The 19,255-nt window shown below is 44.5% G+C and overlaps 1 long non-coding RNA gene across 1 annotated transcript; it reads left to right on the forward strand.

Annotated features, from left to right (window-relative positions):
- Positions 1-2,726: 2,726 nt before the first annotated feature.
- LOC140191218 (uncharacterized) lies at positions 2,727-9,510 on the forward strand. The gene is made up of 3 exons (XR_011883789.1): positions 2,727-2,871; positions 7,243-7,339; positions 9,189-9,510. It is a non-coding gene; the product is annotated as an uncharacterized lncRNA (long non-coding RNA).
- Positions 9,511-19,255: the final 9,745 nt, after the last annotated feature.

A 19,255-nucleotide genomic window follows, 5' to 3' on the forward strand; every position in this document is an offset into this window, starting at 1 on the left:
TCATTTTCAAAGTTCAAAGTTCAATTTATTATCAAAGTGGTTGTATTTGATGTCCCTCTGTCTTGAAAGACATTGGGTATTGATCATCATCATCACAAGCCTGGGCTGAAGGTGTGGAGATCCTGAAATGCCCAGTCATCAAAATCCCCCTCTTGGCCTCACCGGTGTAGTCCAAAGGAAAGCTTATGAAGCAATATGTTTGGCACCAGCTTGGCTGCAGGAGCTGCTGGAAAGATGTTCAATGACGTCCAGCGGCCTTAGGGGCTTCACTCCAGTTTTGCTGTCTGGGTTTACTCCCGTAGCCTTTGTCTCTCTCAAGGCTGCCCATAGCTGGGGATCTGGTTCACGAACACCAGGGCGCGTTCACACACTGCAACGTGTGCAGGGGTCAGACCTCCTCCCTGTCCTCAAACTGAGTCTGGAAGGAGTTCAGTTTCCGTGGGTCGCCAATGAGGAGGCACCACGTCAGGTGTGCTGTTGGAGAGGATATGTACAGTCAAGGAAAGACTTATACATTCATCTCTCCTTTTCACAAGACTGATAGACAGCGGTGGAAGCTGAAAGTGAGAGCGACAAGCACTACTCACTATACTCACTGACCCCAACTTGCTTTCTTGCAGGCATTGACAAAGAAATACAATAGAATCAATGAAAAACTACAGACAAAGACCGACAGACAACCAGTGTGCAAAATAAGGCAAATTGTGCAAATACAAAAAAATACAATTAATCGTAATAATTAAGTAAATAAATAAAACTGAGAACATAAGTTGTAGAGACATTGAAAGCGAGTTCATAAGTTCAAGATTCAAGATTCAAGATTATTTCCAGTACGTAAGTGTAAAGGAGAACAAAATAATTGTTACTCTGGATCTGATGAGGCACCAAAGAAAAACACAATGAGCATAAATACACAAGATAGCTGATATACATAGATTCTTTGCACGTCCATAAGGTGATGCTAGACAGAGGACTGTCTGTGTATAAAGTGACTGACTAGAAAGTAGTGGTGGTGGGAGGTGTGGAGTGGACTTGACAATATGATTTCTCAGGCGTTTGGCCGGGCAGGCATATATGATGAAAGTGTACAGCAATGGGCTCAGTGCTCAGCCCTGCAGGGCACCCACGTTGAGGATAATGGGGAGGGAGGAGCGGTTGTGCATTCTGACTGAAGTCTTTTTGTTAAGGAGCCCAACACCCAGTTGCACAGTGGTGTATTTGGACCACCAGTGTAGTCAGTTCGGTGTTGAGGTGAGTAATGCCATCCATGTTGGTTCAGGAGCCTATTGGTTGAAGAATAATAACTGTTCCTGAACCTAGTGGTGCAGAACCTAAGACTCTGGTCTTCTCACCTTTGGATTCACTGGAGAAATTCGATTGTTTTGTTTTGGATAATTAACTTAGATTCCATTGATTGTATTCCAGCTTATTGTAATCACATCCATTTTAAAATAAACTATGAAAGCTCGAATTGTGGATCTTATTCCTGAGCAGATGACTAGTTAGTGCAATTTAGCTACAGCAGAAATGGTTTACAGTCTATCACATTAGAAAGTAAGATCATTCTGAGACTCAAAAGTACTGAGAGTGGATTGGCTAAACTCTTCCTAAGAGAGGGAAAGCAGGAGTGAGCCATGACTACTGAGAGGCTCTAACAACACCTTAAGCTGTGACAGAGCACATGAGCAGGAAAATGGCATGTCTCAATTAAATTGGAAACATCTCTGCTTCTGGGGAGGCTGAAACATTTATATGTTCCTTACAGAACTCGTTAATACAGGCTTGCTTAGCTTTTATTTGTTAAAAGCAAAAGGATTTCCACCACCCTGCTCTCTGGAAGTCCCCTGAAGAAAGAGTCCAGTCCCTTGTGCATAAGGACTCCAAGTGCAAAACAACTTGTATTGAATCACCATTTCTCTTGAGAAAAGTTAATAGTTACCAGAAGATTAAAAATGGAAATTTGGGGTATAGATTCTGCACACTAACCTATCACAATACTAAAGAAATATTGAGAAGCACTGTCCACTTCTGCTTTTTACTGGTAGACGTGAATTGTTGGAGAAATCCACTACTCTTCCTGGAAATGTTACAGTACAAATTAAAAGGGAAGACATGGTCAGACCCCAGGAAAGCACCTCCAACAATGCAAGATTCCCTCAATATTGCACAAAGTTTGTGCTCTGGAGGGAGTCTTGAGTCCACAAACTTCTGACTCACATCCGAGACAGCTGCCTATTTAGATATGATGTATCTGTTCTCATTGAGCTAGTGTATAACTTCAGGGGGTCTGGCCAATTTCCACTGCCTCAACTTACAAAGCTAGAATTTTTTTTGACCGTAAGGGACAATAGGACTAAGCCTTAATCTGTCTTGCTCAAACTTAAAACTTGTCATTTTGCAGAATTTTGCAGCACCACTGAGTTGTATTCAGGTCTGAGAATCTCGCCAGATATTTCTCCTCTTCAGCTTAAGCCTTCTGTTACATTGTTGCCTGGTCACTTTAAGTATCTGTTGCCTCTTGGCTTGTTATTTCCTATTGTGGTTTGTTATTTTGTAGTTTATTATTGGAGTTATCACCCACTGCTACACTGTCTCCGTTACGCTGCATTTGGGTCAAACCTCCTCTACGTTTCCTGACAGGATGGGTGAAACAGTGATTCACCCAGAACAGTTTTCTCACCTAAAGGAAGTCGTTCACTGAAACGAGTCTATGGTCCAGAAGTGGCAGGAAACCATTGGCTATCTGTTGGTCACTCTCAACCAACTCTCCATTTCATTACAGCGACCCCGCACCAGTCAACCTCCTCTGTTAGAGCCCCGGATCCCAGTGCCTGATGGATCACCAACACAATGCCACAACATCCTATACCTGTGAGTATTGCACTTCGAGCTGCTACCATTCTTCTGTTTTACAGACTGAGCCAAGATAGCTTTCATCATCTCTCACTTGCTGGGTGAGTTCTGACCTGCGCCACCACTAACTGGGACAGAAAATTGCCATTTGCAATAAATCTGTGCGGATTGGTGATAACATCTCCTCCTCGCTGACGATCAACACTGGTGCACCTCAGGGGTGTGTGCTTAGCCCACTGCTCTACTCTCCGTATACACATGACTGTGTGGGTAGGCACAGCTCAAATACCATCTATAAATTTGCTGATGATAGAACCATTGTTGGTAGAATCTCAAATGGTGAGAAGAGGGCGCACAGGAGTGAGATATGCCAATTAGTGGAGTGGTGTCGCAGCAACAACCTGGCACTCAATGTCAGTAAGATGAAAGAGCTGATTGTGGGCTTCAGGAAGGGTAAGACGGAGGAACACCTACCAATCCTCATAGAGGGATCTGAAGTGGAGAGAGCGAGCAGTTTCAAGATGCTGGGTGTCAAGATCTCTGAGGGTCTAACCTGTCCCAACTTATTGATGCGGTTATGAAGAAGGCAAGACAGTGACTATACTTCACTACGAGTTTGAAGAGATTTGGTATGTCAACAAATACACTCAAAAACTTCTATAGATGTACCATGGAGAGCATTCTGACAGGCTGCATCACTGTCTGGTATGGGGAGGGGGGTTGCTACTGCACAGGACAGAAAGAAGCTGCACAAGGTTGTAAATCTAGTCAGCTCCATCTTGGGTACTAGCCTACAAAGTACTCAGGACATCTTCAAGGAGCGGTGTCTCAGAAAGGCAGCGTCCATTATTAAGGACCTCCAGCACCCAGGGCATGCCCTTTTCTCACTGTTACCATCAGGTAGGAGGTACAGAAGCCTGAAGGCACACACTCAGCGATTCAGGAACAGCTTCTTCCCCTCTGCCATCCGATTCCTAAATGGACATTGAAGCTTTGGGCATTACCTCACTTTTTTAACATATAATTTTTCTGTTTGTTGCATGATTTTTAATCTATTCAATATACATATACTATAATTGATTTAATTATTTATTATTATTATTTTGTTTTTCCTTCTATATTATGTATTGCATTGAACTGTTGCAGCTGTTAACAAATTTTATGTCACATGCCAGTGATAATAAACCTGATTCTGATTCTGAAATGAGCTATTCACTGCTGAGGTGTGGAGGCCTTTCCTCCATCTAGCAGTGGAAGGGTGGCAGTTTATCAGACACTTTGGCTGCACCAAGGCACACTCGCGGTGCTGGATTATTTGAGGAATTCAGGACCCTAGCAGCAGGGTACAGTTGGAATGCGGAAGAGCTGCGGGCCCATTACCAGCACGACATCTTGGAGTGCTTCAAGGATGAGCTGTAGACCCAGGAGATTCCCACTGACCTCGAAAGCCTTGTCACTCTGGACTTCTGTATTGACAAGTGTTTTATGGAACAAGCCTCCAGATCACCAGCCAGAACCCCAACTCTGTTCCCAGAACCATTTCAGGTTGCAGGGCCCTCATCGGTAATGCCTCCAGTACCCATGCAGATAGGGAGAGCTCCCTCAAACCCCTCAAGAGTCTGAGCATCAGTGGAAAAACAAATTGTGCACTTTCTGCGGACAGCTCATCACCCACTCTTTAATGCCCACTGCATCTGGAAACAACACCACCAGGTAGAGACCAGGGCCCTTCTAAATGGTAAGTTCGTCCTCCACCTCTTATTCCAGTACCATAACCTGACTCCCTCTCTCTCTTTGTCCTCCTCCACGCACGCAGGGGGCTTTGGTGGATCCGGTGCAGTAGGTAACTTTTTGGACCGGACTTTGTGTTCAGTTTGAACTCTGCCCCAAGCTTGTCTGTCACCCCTCTCCATCATGGGCGTTGATGGTTGTTCCTTGGGGGCTAGGATGGTCAGAGCACACGTACAGCCTGTGCACATGAGCATCAGAGAGCACCATGACTTCATCCAATTCCTCCTTATTGACTCCTCTCATCTTGGGTCTCCACTCCCCACCCTTACTTCGCTTGGCCATCCGGTTCACTGCCGAGTTGGGGGTCCACCTGCCCGGCTATCTGCATGCAACATCAGCAGATATCAAACCACTCCCCCCCCCCCACACACCCCGTCAATCGGTGGAGACAGAGGAAACCCTCAACTTCACCAAATTCCCAGAAATACCACGATTTAGCCATCACCTTCAGTAAAAGGGAAACCAGCACGCTGCAATCACATTACTGCGGGATTGGCCTCCTCCTGGGCACCACACATCCCTGAAGTCATCTGTTCTCCTTCTCCCTCCTGAGACTCAAGCCATGAATGGCTACATCGCCTGTATTATGAATCCCTTCTCTTTTATTTTGTGGTCCCACATGGCTCCTTATTTTGCAGTTAATTATTAATGTTATCACTCACCGCTAAATCCTCTCCACCTCTCTGTGTTTGGGGTTAAGCCTCTTATACATTTCCTGACAATACAGTCATGATCAGTCTTTACAAATGACTGATTGGCTGTGATTGATACAACATATTGATGCCATCATGAGGAAGACCCCAGTGGTTGTTCTTCATTAGGAACTTGTGGAGTTTTGGCACGTCACCAAAGGAGAGCGAGTTTTTATAGATGTACAGTGGAGAGCGTTCTGACTAGTATGGCGGCTTCAGTCCATAGGATTGGAAGAGGTTGCAGAAAGATCTAAACAGCCAACTCCATCACAGGCACAACCCATTTCAACAGTGAGGACATCTTGGCGAGACAGTGGGTGGTGTGGAGGCACCGTTGTACAGGATTTAAAAAGCTGCGGAGGGTTGAAGGCTCAGACAACTCCATCATGGGCACTGGCCTCCCCACCATTGAGGACATCTTCAAAATACAGTACCTCAAGAAGGCAGCAATCATCATTAAGGACCCTCAACATTTGTAATGGGCTTTCTTCTTGTTACTACCATCAGGACAGAGGAGCCTGAAGACCTATATTCAGTGATTCTGAAACAGCTCCGTCCTCACCACCATTAGCTTTCTGTACAGTCCCTGAACATCACCTCACCACATGCCATTTGTAACTTATAGTAATATTTTATGTATTCCTCTCTACTATTTGCATAAAACAGATTTCACGACATATGTCAGTGATAAGTGAACCTTTCATGAATCTGATTCTGAAACACTTTGAATGTAAATAATTTTATTTGTCTTTTGTAATCGCTCTGTTGGCATCAGAAAATATGTGATATACAAAAAGTGGCCACTTTATTTGGTCCATCTGTACTTTATACTTTATTGTCCCCAAACAATTGATACTAGAATGTACAACCATCACAGTGATATTTGGTTCCGCGTTTCCCATTTTCTGGATTACAAATCGATAGTAAATATTAAAAATTTAAATTATAAATCATAAATAGAAAATAGAAAAATGGAAAGTAAGGTAGTGCAAAAAAACTGAGAGGCAGGTCTGGATATTTGGAGGGTATGGCCCAGGTCCGGGTCAGGATCCGTTCAGCAGTCTTATTACACCCGCTTGTTCATGCAAATATATCTAATCAGCCAATCACGTGGCAGAAACTCAATGCTTAGAAGCATGCAGGCATGGTCAAGAGGTTCATTTATTGTACCGATCAAACATCAGAATGGAGAGAAAATGAGATCTATGTGACTTTGACCGTGGAATGATTGTTGGTGCCAGACAGGGTGGTTTGAGAATCTCAGAAACTGCTGATCTCCTGGGATTTTCACATGCAGCTATCTCTGGAGCTTACAGAGGGTGTTGGGAGAAACAAAAAATACATTCAGTGAGTGGCAACACCCACAAAAGTGCTGGAGGAACTCAGCGGGCCAAGCTGCATCTATGGAAAAGAGTAAACAGTCGAGGTTTCAGGCTGAGACCCTCCATCAGCAAGTTGTAGCTCTGTGGGTGAAAACGCCTTGTAAATGAGAGAGGTTGGAGGAGAATGGCCAGACTGGTTCAAGCTGACAGGAAGGAGACATTGACTCAAACAACCACACATTACAACCGTGGTGTGTACAGAACAGCATCTCTGAACACACAATAGATCAAACATGGAGTGGCTGAGCCACAGCAGCAGAAGACCACACCGGCTGCTGCTCCCGTACCTAATAAAGTCGCCACTGAGTGTATATTCTAAAATTTTACTCTTTATTACTTTTCATGCAAAGCTGCCAAAAGCCTTTGGAGCTGAGCTGGTTACTAATCACCCAGATGCCGAGATTACATCACACTTCGACTCAGAACAGCTGCCGCTACTGGAGCTAGATTCAAATAAGACCCTCAGAATGAAAGGGAAACAGGTATTGGTGCGAGCAGTAACACTTATCACTTTCTATTCCTAGAAACTGCAGTGGAATTCCTGCCAGTGAACTAAACGCACCAGTGGTTGTCCTGGCTCAAGGCATTTCAAGCCCAAAGTCTCAAAGCGAAAACAGAAAGGTAATGCCAGTTCAGCAACTCTCAGTAAGGACATCCGTGATGGCCTCTCACAGCCTCTAAACCACTTGAAACTAAATAAGGTCATTATGAAGTGATGATATGTCGGAAATTTGGCGAACAATGGTCACACAGCACAATCCCGTACACTACAATGTTTAGTATACACTTAGTGGCCATATTTCTTTTTAACCTCCTGTACCTAACAAAGTGGCCACTGAGTATATGTGGTCTTCTGATGTTGAAGCTCATTCAGTTCAAGCTTCGATGGTTATTAAAGTTATTGTTGCCTTTTCTGTCGGGTTGAACCAGTCTGGTCATTCTCCTCTGACCTCTCTCATTAATGAGGTGTTTTTGACCACACAACTGCCACTCGTTGTTGTAGTGTTTTTGCACCAAACTATAGAGAATGCTGCGTGTGAAAATCATAGGAGGTCAGTAGTTCCTGAGATACTCGCGCACCAACAATCCTTCCACGGTCAAAGTCACTGAGATCACATTTCTTCCCCATTCTGTCATTTGGTCTGAACAAGAACTGATCCTCTTGACCCTTTCTAAATGTTTTTATGCATTGAGTTGCTGCCATTTGACTGACTGAATAGGTATTTGTATAAACATGCAGGTATACCTATTAAATGCTCCCAATGGTGTGCACCTCAAATAGCCTCTGACATCCATGCCCAACTCCTGGCCTTCATGTGTGGCTTAGCTACTAAGCCTAGTGGAACAATTTCTAATGAGAGGAGAATGGGCAAAGGCAGGTTACTGGTACCTTAAAACCAATGGCTTCAGGCAGATAGGGCTCATTAGCCATGGCTGGCAGCTCATCTAGAAGGAAAACTCAGATCCCAAACCTCCGCTGCCTTGCGGCTATACCCACTCACGGGGAAGGCTTTGGGAGTAAACCCCGAGGGAAACATCCAGAGCTGGAGTCCCCAAGGCAGTCCTACGAGGGGTGATTGATAAGTTCGTGGCCTAAGGTAGATGGACTCAATTTTACAAAACCTAACACATTTATTTTCCCTACATTTACACACATAGTCCAGCAGTCGTGGAGCATACGGCTTTGTAGAAGTCGGCATCTTGGACCTCCAGAAGTGGTCCACAACTGGGGTAATTGATAAATTCGTGGCCTAAGGTAGAAGGAGATGAGTTAATAACTTCAAACTTTCTGCATTTTCACACAAAGAGTTGAACTGCATGTGCACGTACGAACTTATCAATCACACCCTGCTGTGGACCAGCTGGAGGTCCAGGACGCTCTCGTTGCATGCACGTGCAGTTCAACTCTTTGAGTGATAACGCAGAAAGTTTGAAGTTAATAATTCATTGCCTTCTACCCCAGGCCACGAACTTATCAATCACCCCTGCCGTGGACCACTTCTACAAAGAAGGGATCCGTATGCTCCACCACCACTGGACTAAGTGTGTACATGTAGGAGGGGACTATGATGAAAAATAAATGTGCTAGGTTTTCTAAAATTGACTCCTTCTACCTGAGGCCACGAACTTACCAATCACTCCTCGTATGTTGAATTCAATGTTGACTGGCAACTCTTGTGATGCTTCTGGTAGCAAACTGTATCGGTCCCTGCTGTTCCTTTGGGTTCATCAGATGTGCAGAGAGGGGAAGCTTGCTACATGGGCAACAGCGCTCTCCATATCGTACTGCCCAGCCTTATGTATCTAGACAGCTAGGATGCAACATCCATGGTCAACTCTGACCAACGGAGGCCCTCACACAGGTAGAGCTAATAAAGTGGTATCTAACTGTACATGAATTCACCTATAGTAACATTACTTGTGAATTTATCAATGATTACCATTCCTTTTCCTTTCTTCTTCCTTGAAGTTATCCTGTGGGAGTTTTCACACCTGGCTGAAGGCTATCAGCGGTATGAAGATGAAGTAATGTTGGTAATGAACAGTAATTGTTAATTTAAGTATATCAGCCCTTCGCTGGTTGTATCAAGAGACCAGATGCTTTCTGGTTCCAACAATGTTTACAAGCTTCTCAGGTCAAATTTACAAATGCTTGAAAAGGATCAACAATCAAGCACAAACTTTATTTGCCGCATATATTAACACATTTTAGGCTTTTCTGCGGTGAGTTGGTGCTGCATGCTACAAACATATGACATTCAACAACTCTAAAGAATAAAGAATTATATGGAGGATATAGTATGGATATGGTATAAATTTTATATATATATATATATATGTGTGTGTGTGTGTGTGTGTGTGTGTGTGTGTGTGTGTGTGTGTGTGTGTGCGCGCGTTGGCACATGGCCAAGTGGTTAAGGCGTTCGTCTAGTGATCTGAAGGTTGCTAGTTCGAGCCTTGGCTGAGGCAGCATGTTGTGTCCCTGAGCAAGGCACTTAACCACACATTGCTCTGCAACAACACCGGTGCCAAGCTGTATGAGTCCCAATGCCCATCCCTTCGACAACATCAGTGGCATGGAGAGGGGAGACTTGCAGCATGGGCAACTGCCGGTCTTCCATACAACTTTGCCCAGGTCTGCGCCCTAGAAACTTTCCAAGGCACAAATCCATGGTCTCATGAGACCAACGGATGCCTATAAAAAATATATATACACACACACACATACCTATCGCCCAGATCATGCATCTGGCACCTTTTCAGATAGAAGGCACTATCTGAGACAGTGGTAGAGACACATACTCTCACAGTGCCTAAAAGGTATGCAGATGAGTGCTTGAATTGCCAAGGTTCATTGGGGGTTGGTCTTCATTTTTTTTATTGGATTCTTTTGTGTTTCTTGCTTCGCGGCTGCCTGTAAGGAGACAATTCTCAAGGTCGCATAATTTACACATTCTTTGATAATAAATCTGCTTTGAATCTTGGATCTTTGATTCTTTCAATATATTACACATGCTATATAAATGCAATTTGATTCTACTGAAGCAGCAAACAACCTTCAGGAGGAGCTCAGTGAGTTGAGCAACATCTGTAGGAGAAAAGGAATTCTGGAGCTCTTTGCATTGGAACTGGTGCATGGTCTTGACCTGAAATATCATTAATTCCTTACACTGCCCACTGAGCTCCCCCAGCACATTGTTTATTGCTCCAGAATCCACCTCTTGCCCTCACTGGTGTCTTCATTGTTCTTGCTGAGACTGGAACAGGCAGAAATCTAGGGAGGGGAAGAGATGGTAAAATATATGGGGTTTATATAGGAAGCTTTTGAACCTAGAACAAGAAGATAAGAAGGGAAACAGCTTGGAAAGCATTTACTCATGCCAAAATGTTGATCATTTACGTCACAACAACACAGCATGAAATAATCAGAAAACCAGGTTAGCAGAACTGAGGGGCAAGTGGCAGGGGACTCCCCAAAGAGCTCACAACCAGATCACAAGAAAGCTTTGGAGAAACAGTTTCAAATCTTGGACGAAGCGAGCGGGGCGGTGGTGCAGGTTGTAGAGCAGTTTCTGTTTCATAGCTCCGGTGACCACGGTTCAATCGTGACCATGGACACAGTGTGGAGTTTCCACTTTCCCCCTGTAATCATGGGGGTTTCCCTCTCCACATGCCCTTCTCTCCTCCCACATGTGGGTCGGCAGGTTCATTGGCCACTGCAAGTTGCCCCCAGTGTGAAGGTGAATGGAGCGGAACCTGAGCGTTCTCCGTGTGAGCATGTGGGCTCCCTTCAGGTGCTCTGCTTTCCTCCCATGTCACACTGTGAATTTGGCCATCACTCAACCACCCTGCTGTGAAGATGAGCAGTGGAACTGGTGACAATTAATCAGAATGTGGAGAGAAAACAAAGAATTAGTAACTGATTGCGTAACTGGGTGTTTGAAGGTTGGCTAAGGGTCATTGATTCCTTATGGCGGTCATAGATGGGTGGGGGTGAGGGGCAGATAGTGAGGTCAAACTCCCATCACCTGTTAAATGCTCTTAATGGCGTGCCTCTCAAATAGCCTCTGACAACCACGTCAGCTCCTGAACTTCATGTGTAGCCTATCTACTAAGCCCAGTGGAACCATTTGCAGTGACAGGAGGAGGGGCAAAGGGAAGGGGAGGGGAGTGAGGGCTACTGGCACCAGTCGATTCAAGCAGAGGGATTCTTCTGCCGTGGCTGGCAACTCATCTAGGAGAAGGACTGCACCCAACAGGATGGACAGCAACCAATGTGCAAAAAAAAAGCAACAACTCACAAATACAAAAAGAAAGAGAGAAAAAATAATAAATATCAAGAACCTCAGATGAAGAGCCATTGAAAGTGAGTCCATAGTTTGTGAGAACATGTCTATGATGGGGTGACTGAAGTTGAGAGAAGTTATCCTGTCTGGTTCTAGAGCCTGATGGTGCAGGGGTAATAACTGTTCCTGGGCCTGGAGCTGCTGTTCTGAAGCTCCTGTATCTTGTTCCTGACGGCAGCAGCAAGAAAAGAGCATGACCTGGGTTGCTGGGGTCCCTGATGATGGATGTTGCTTTCCTGCAACCACGCTTGCGTAGATGTGCTCAATGGTGGGGAGAGCTTTACCCGTGATAAACTAGGCCATATCCTTTACATTTTGCAGGCTTTTCTGTACAGGGGCATTAGTGTTTTCATACCAGGCCAAGATGCAACCAGTCAACATACTCTCAAACACACACCTGTAGACATTTGTTAAAATTTTAGATGACATGCAATAACAATATTTAAAATATACTTGGACATGTACGTGGATATGAACAGCTTAGAAGATTAAAAGCAAAGTATGAGCAAATGGGATTGGCTTAGGTTGGCTTGGTCTGCAGGGAGTTGGACTGAAAGACCGGTTTTTGTGCTGAATTAGTCTATGTCGCAATGACTCTATTGACAGTTCAGAAGTAGTACATTAGTTGTAAAGCACTTTGAGATTTCCTGAGATGATAGTACAGAAATCTAAAATCTGGCTTCTGCAGACACATTAAGTGTGCGTTTACTATTCTGTGCCTGTTATTTATCATTTGATATCACTCCACATCTCTAAGCACTGGCTGAAACAGCAGGGACAAAGTTCAGCTCTGAACACTTACCAGAGTTCAAATGGACCTGTTGCATCAGACTTTGACACACCCACCACTACACTTTCCCGAAACTGAAGTCAGTGTTGACTTTCAAATGTCTTCTAGATTTGGGTGCATTTGTTTGTAAAAGGTTAATCAGTCATAGAGAGAAGGAGGGGAAATTCACTCATGACCTTATCCAGGTCAAAACCCAATGCCCATAGATGGTACTACACAAGAAGGACTAAACACTAAGAGGTGTTTATTCTCTTCCCTCAGCCTCACATGATTTGCTCTAAGAGGACCACAACCTTGCCATGGTTTGGAGGCTTGTGTGCCTCAATGACTCAAAGCGCTATGTTGACTGGAGTCAGGGCTTTATGCTTTGGCTCTTGGTGGGTTCACCCATGCAAACAGGTCCAATGGTAGAGAGCAGACCAAGAGTGGTCCACCAGTCCTCCAGGTTTGGGGGTTCAGCTCGGGGCTAACAACCCTGACTGGTAAAAGAAGACTGTTACGGAAACAGCAATGAAGAATTCTTCTACAGCTGAGTGTGACAGTAGTCCTGAGTCTCCACCTGGGACTTGCATGACCGACAGTAGTGAAAATCGAGGGGAAGCTACTGACGTGATGAAGGAAGTGCTCTACACCACCAGAGATGGAGGATCTTCATAGCTGCCCTAACAGGCAGTAAGTAAGTTCTTCAGGGTTTGTTCTCTCTCTAGAGAAAGAAGGAGACCTTTATCCTGTACCCTGAAACTCGTCGTCAGGTCAGGCAGAGTTCCTGCTTCCCAGTGATGCACTTTGCAACCTCCTGAAAGGCGCTAGAGAAATGCAATGTCTCATGACAACATGCTCTGGCCCAAACTCCAGTCCCGCAGTGCAGCTGCCTTCAGTACTGGCCCACTAGATTATCTGGGCCAGGTTGTCTATTGCATCAGCCTAAGAGACAGTTTCGCTTGACATCCATGACCACAAGAAGCTTGATGCCATTACACAACTTAAAATCAGTGGTCACTTTAAACAGAAGAATGGGTGGGATATTAGTCTGGTGAGGAGAAAGGATCTGGCGAGAGATTTGATGTAACTTGAAGAGGTCTCTTGCTGGAGGTAGTATATTTAGATTTTTATTGTTATGCCTTTCTAATGTAAGCCACCAGTATATGTATTACTGCCAATTTCTGACCTATAACTTTCATTATTAGGTCAAAAAAACAATAGAGTTCAACTTACATTTGCTATCAAAGTATGTACTGTATACTATAGGCAACCTTGAGATTCGTCTTCTTGCAGACAGCCACAAAACAAAGAAACACAACAGAACCCATCGAAATCACTACACAACCAATACTCAATGGGTCAAATTTATTGTACAAACAATTAAAGAAAGAAATAACACACAGAACATGAGCCGCAGATTCCCCAAAAGTGAGTCCACAGCCACAGAGCAGGATCAGTACTGAGATGAGCGAAACTGGTCCAGGAGCCGGAAGGCTGCAGGCCTCAGTCCCGGAGCTAGTTTAGCGCTGAGGTGAGTAAATCCGGTCCAGGAGCTTGAAGTCTGCAGTCCACAGTCCTGGAGACAGTTCAGCACTGAGGTGGGTGAAGCCGGTTCAGGAGCCCGAAGGCTGCAGGCCTCAGTCCCGGAGACAGTTCAGCACTAAGGTGAGTGCCAATGGTTGCAGGCTATACCTGTCGAGTCAGTTCAGCCCTGAAAATGAGTAAACCTCGCGAAGTAGTGAGCTGAACACCAATGTGTCCTTCATCCTCAGCCTTGAAGCCTTGATCACTTTAATCTGACTCAAAGCTTAAATCAGCTAAACATTTGTTCATTTTCAGCTCTTGGGCCTAGGCCCCGCTGTGTCAATCCAGCTCAGAGTTTCAATCTGGCCTCGTCCACTCCAGCAATGACCACTGCTGCCATACCTGCATTCTCAGGAGTCCAGCTCGCTAAATCCTTCAGGAAACCACAAAAATGGGAGCTCATACAGATACACAAAATGCTTATCACTGGATAGTGCCAAAAAAAAACAATTCCAGAACGATTAAGCCAATGTATATAAGAGGCAGGTCAGTTGCCTCTCAAACACTCTGTTCTAGTCAAACAAACATAATAAATCATTCAATAAAACAAATACCATTTACCATTTAGGTAACAAAAATAACCTATGTATGTGGCAATTATTCTGCTCAATCAATAAGATTGTTGTAGGTCAGGTTTTAAATAATGTTGACTCTAAGTACAGGAAGGACATAGGGAGCCTAGTGACATGGCGTCATGACAACAACCTTTCCCTCAATATCAGCAAAACAAGAGAGTTGGCCATTGACTTCAGGAAGTGCACAGTGTACATGCTCCTGTTCGCATCAAAGTTGCTGGGCTTGAGAGGGTTGAGAGTTTCAGGTTACTAGGAGCAAACCTCAGCAATGGCCCCATCTTGTCCCGCCATCTAGGTGCCACAGCTAAGAAAGTACACCAGCATCTCTACTTCCTCAGGAATATAAAGAAATTCGGCACGTCCGCTTTGACCTTCAATAATATTATCGATGCACCATAGAAAGCATCCTATCCAGATGCCTGATACCCAAGACCACAAGAAGCTACAACAAGTTGTGGACACAGCTCAGCACATCACGGAAATCTATGGACTCTGTTTGTACTTCTCACAACCTTGGAAAGGCAGTCAATATAATCAAAGATCCCATCCAGCCTGGACGTTCTCTCCCCTCCACCCTCCCGTTGGGCAGGAGCCCAAAATCACATACCACCTGGCTCAAGAAAAGCTTCTATCCTGCTGTGATAAGGCTACTGAACATTTTCCCAGTATGATACGATGGACTTCTGAACTCGGAACCTACTTCATTAAGGCCTTGCATGGTAATGTACAGAGCACTGCACTTCCCCTGTAACATTTTACTGTGCGTTCTCTTATTGGTTTTCCCTTATGCTAATTCAATACACTGATGGAATAATACATAGATTGGAGGGATGGGGAACAAACCTCAGTCAATAAGAATAGCTTAAATTGACACCTAGGTTGGTATGGATGAGTTCAGCCCAAAGACCTGGTTACTTGCTATGTTACTCAGTGACTCTATGACCCTAACACCCAATAGCCCAGCTCCACCAATGACCCAAGGGTCTTACTGTAGTGCCCAGCTCTTGTTCATATTCCTTCCTTAAACACTCAACGGTCACTTTATTAGGTCCATCAGTACACCTGCTCATTAATGCAAATATCTGATCAGCCAAACTTGTGGCAGCAACTCAATGCATAAAAGCATGCAGAAATGGTCAAGAGTTTCCGTTGTTGTTCAGACCAAATATCGGAATGGGGAAGAAATGTGATCTAAGTGACTTTGACTGTGGAATGATTGTTGGTGCCAGATGGGGTGGTTTGAGTATGTCGGAAACTGCTGATCTCCTGGGATCTTCATGTACAACAGAGTTTACAGAGAATTGTGTGAGAAAGAAAAAAAATCCAGTGAGCAGCAGTTCTGTGGGTGAGAATGCCTTGTTAATGAGAGAGGTCAGAAGAGAATGGCCATATTGGTTCAAGCTGACAAGAAGGCCAAGATAACTCCAGTAATCACGTGATACAAGAGTTATGTTCAGAAGATCATCTCCGAACGCACAACACCTCAAACCTTGAATTGGATGTGATACAGTGGTAGAAGATCGCACACAGGAGGTACCTAATAAAGTGGCCACTGAGTGTGCTTAGAATGAGAAAAGTGCAAAATAAAAATGAAGACAGCCAGTGAGAAATAAAGCAATAAGTAACACAAGAAACAGCAGAGAAATGGCCGGGAGACAGAGAGAGCAGGGCAGTGAGATCATCGGGAGGTGGGCATCAGGAGATCGAGAGCAGATGACTATGAGTCGGTGATCAGTCCTATGACAGATGGTGCAAGGGCAGAAAGGCTATCCACCAAGGACTCAGGAAAGGAACTGCAGTGTTTTGTTAAGAGTGGAAGATCAGGAACTGAGGAGGTGTTAAAGTACTGAATGTACATAAGGATGACCCTCAGAGCTAGTGTGTGGGTGCCATCAGCTATCGAAAAAAAAATGATGCTGCTTCTTGGGACGAAAGTGGACGGAGGTGGAAGTAACGCCTTAGCTGTTCGGAGAATTGGTCAACTGTAGTGATCTGTCAAGCTCGAACAATACACCTCAGGGCTGGGATGCAAACAGTCTGCATTCATTACTAATAAGGGTAACACCCAGACTAGAGGGACTCAGCAGGTCAGGCTGCATCAATGGAAAGGAACAAAGAGTTGCCGATTCGAGCCGAGACATTTCATCAAGACCGGAAAGGAGAGGGAAGAAGCCAGAATAAGAAGGTGGGGTGGGGGGGGGTGGCCAGCACTTGCAGAATCTCTTGTGTTTATTATCACTAATAAGATCTAAACTCAAGGCTTTAAATCATGTAGAGAGCTTGCATAACTATTGGCATTCACTTGAGTATATAGACTACAAAATAAAGCCGGTTAAAACAGCAAAGTGACTGGGTTCAAAGTTCAAAGTTCAAAGTAAATGTATTATCAAAGTACATGCATGTCACCATCTACCACCCTGAGATTCACTTTCGTATGGGCATACACAATAAATCCATAATAGAATAATAATCATAACAGAATCAATGAAAGACCGCATTAACTTGGGCATTCAAACAATGTACAAACCGTGCAAATACCAAAAGAATAAATCATTAAGCAATAAATATAAAGTTCATGAGATGAAGTGTCCTGGAAAGGGATTTTGCAGTGTATGGGAACATTTCAATGACGGGACAAATGAAGTTGAGTGAACCTCATGGCTGAGGGGTAATAATTGTTCCTGAACCTGGTGGTGTGAATCCTGAGGCTCCTGTACCTTCTTCCTGATGGCAGCAGCTAGAAGAGAGCGTGGCCTGGCTGGGGGGGGACCCTGATGATGCATGCTGCTTTCTTGCAACACCGTTTCATGTAGATCTGTTGAGTCGTGGGGACAGCTGTACCCATGAGAGGTTTGAGAAATTGGTCATGACTAGACGGAACTCCTGCCTCAGCAAAGACCTGGACCCATTGCAACTTGCCTATGGCCACAATTGGTCAACGGCAGATGCAATCTCAATGGCTCTTCGCACAGCTTCAGACCACCTGGACAACACAAACACCTATGTCAGGATGCTGTTCATTGACTATAGCTCAGCAGTTAATACCATGATTCCCACAATCCTGATTGAGAAGTTGCAGAACCTGGGTCTCTGTACCTCCCTCTGCAATTGGATCCTCGACTTCCTAATCGGAAGACCACAATCTGTGCTGACTGGCAATAACATCTCCTCCTCACTGACTGCCAACACTGGTGCACCTCAGGGGTGTGTGCTTAGCCCACTGCTCTACTCTCTCTATACCCATGACTGTATGGCTAGGCATAGCTCAAATACCATCTATAAATTTGCTGATGATAGAACCATTGTTGGTAGAATCTCAGGTGGTGAGGAGAGGGCCTACAGGAGTGAGATATGCCAGCGAGTGGAATGGTGTCACAGCAACAACCTGGCACTCAACGTCAGTAAGATGAAAGAGCTGATTGTGGACTTCAGGAAGGATAAGATGAACAAACACATACCAATCCTCATAGAGGGATCTGTAGTGGAGAGAGTGAGCAGTTTCAAGTTCCTGGGTGTCAAGATCTCTGAGGATCTAACCTGGTCCCAACATATCGATGCAGTGATAAAGAAAGCAGGACAGTGGCTATACTTCATTAGGAGTTTGAAGAGATTTGGTATATCAACAAATACACTCAAGAACTTCTATAGATGTACCGTGGAGAGCATTCTGACAGGCTGCATCACTGGCTGGTATGGGGGTGCTACTGGACAGGACTGAAAGAAGCTGCAGAAGGTTATAAATCTAGTCAGCTCCATCTTGGGCACTAGCCTACAAAGTACCCAGGACATCTTCAAAGAGCGGTGTCTCAGAAAGGCAGCGTCCATTATTAAGGACCTCCAGCACCCAGGGCATGCCCTTTTCTCACTGTTACCATCAGGTAGGAGATACAGAAACCTGAAGGCACACACTCAGCGATTCAGGAACAGCTTCTTCCCCTCTGCCATCCGATTCCTAAATGGACATTGAACCCTTGAATGCTACCTCACTTTTTATATCTATATTATTTCTGTTTTTTGCATGATTTTAATCTATTCAATGTACATATACTGCAATTTATTTATTTATTTACTTATTATTAATTATTATTATTATTACTATTTTATTTTGTTTTTTCTCTTCTATATTACTTTTGTTGCTAAGTTAACAAATTTCACGACACATCCAGTGATAATAAACCTGATTCGGATTCTGATGGACTGGGCTGTATCCACTGCATTGTGAGGATTGTCCATTCAAGGGCATTGGTGTTTTCATACCAGGCTGTGATGCGGCCAGTCAATATATTCCCCATTACACATCGATAAAAAATTGTCAGAGTTTTAGATGTCATGCCGTATCTTTGCAAACTCCTAAGGAAGCGGAGGTGCTGCCATGATTTCCACAAAACTGCACATACATGCTGTGCCAAGAATAGGTCCTCCGAAATAATAGCACTGAGGAATTTAAATTTGCTGACCCTCTCCACATCTGATCCTCCGATGAGGACTGGCTCATGGACCTCTGGTTCCCTTTTCCTGAAGTCAATAATCAGCTCCTTGGTCTCGCTGACATTGTGTAAGAGGTGGCTGTTATAGCACCACCCAGCCAGATTTTCAATCTCCTTCCTATATGCTGATTCATCACCACCTTTGTTTCTGCCTACGACAGTGGTGTCGTCAGCAAGCCTGACTATGGTATTGAAGCTGTGCTTAGCCACACGGTCAGAAGTGTAAAGTGAGCAGAGCAGGGGGCTGTGATGGAGATTATGGAGGAGAAGTC

This window comes from Mobula birostris, chromosome 32, assembly GCF_030028105.1.
Source record: "Mobula birostris isolate sMobBir1 chromosome 32, sMobBir1.hap1, whole genome shotgun sequence".
Taxonomy (NCBI): domain Eukaryota; kingdom Metazoa; phylum Chordata; class Chondrichthyes; order Myliobatiformes; family Myliobatidae; genus Mobula; species Mobula birostris.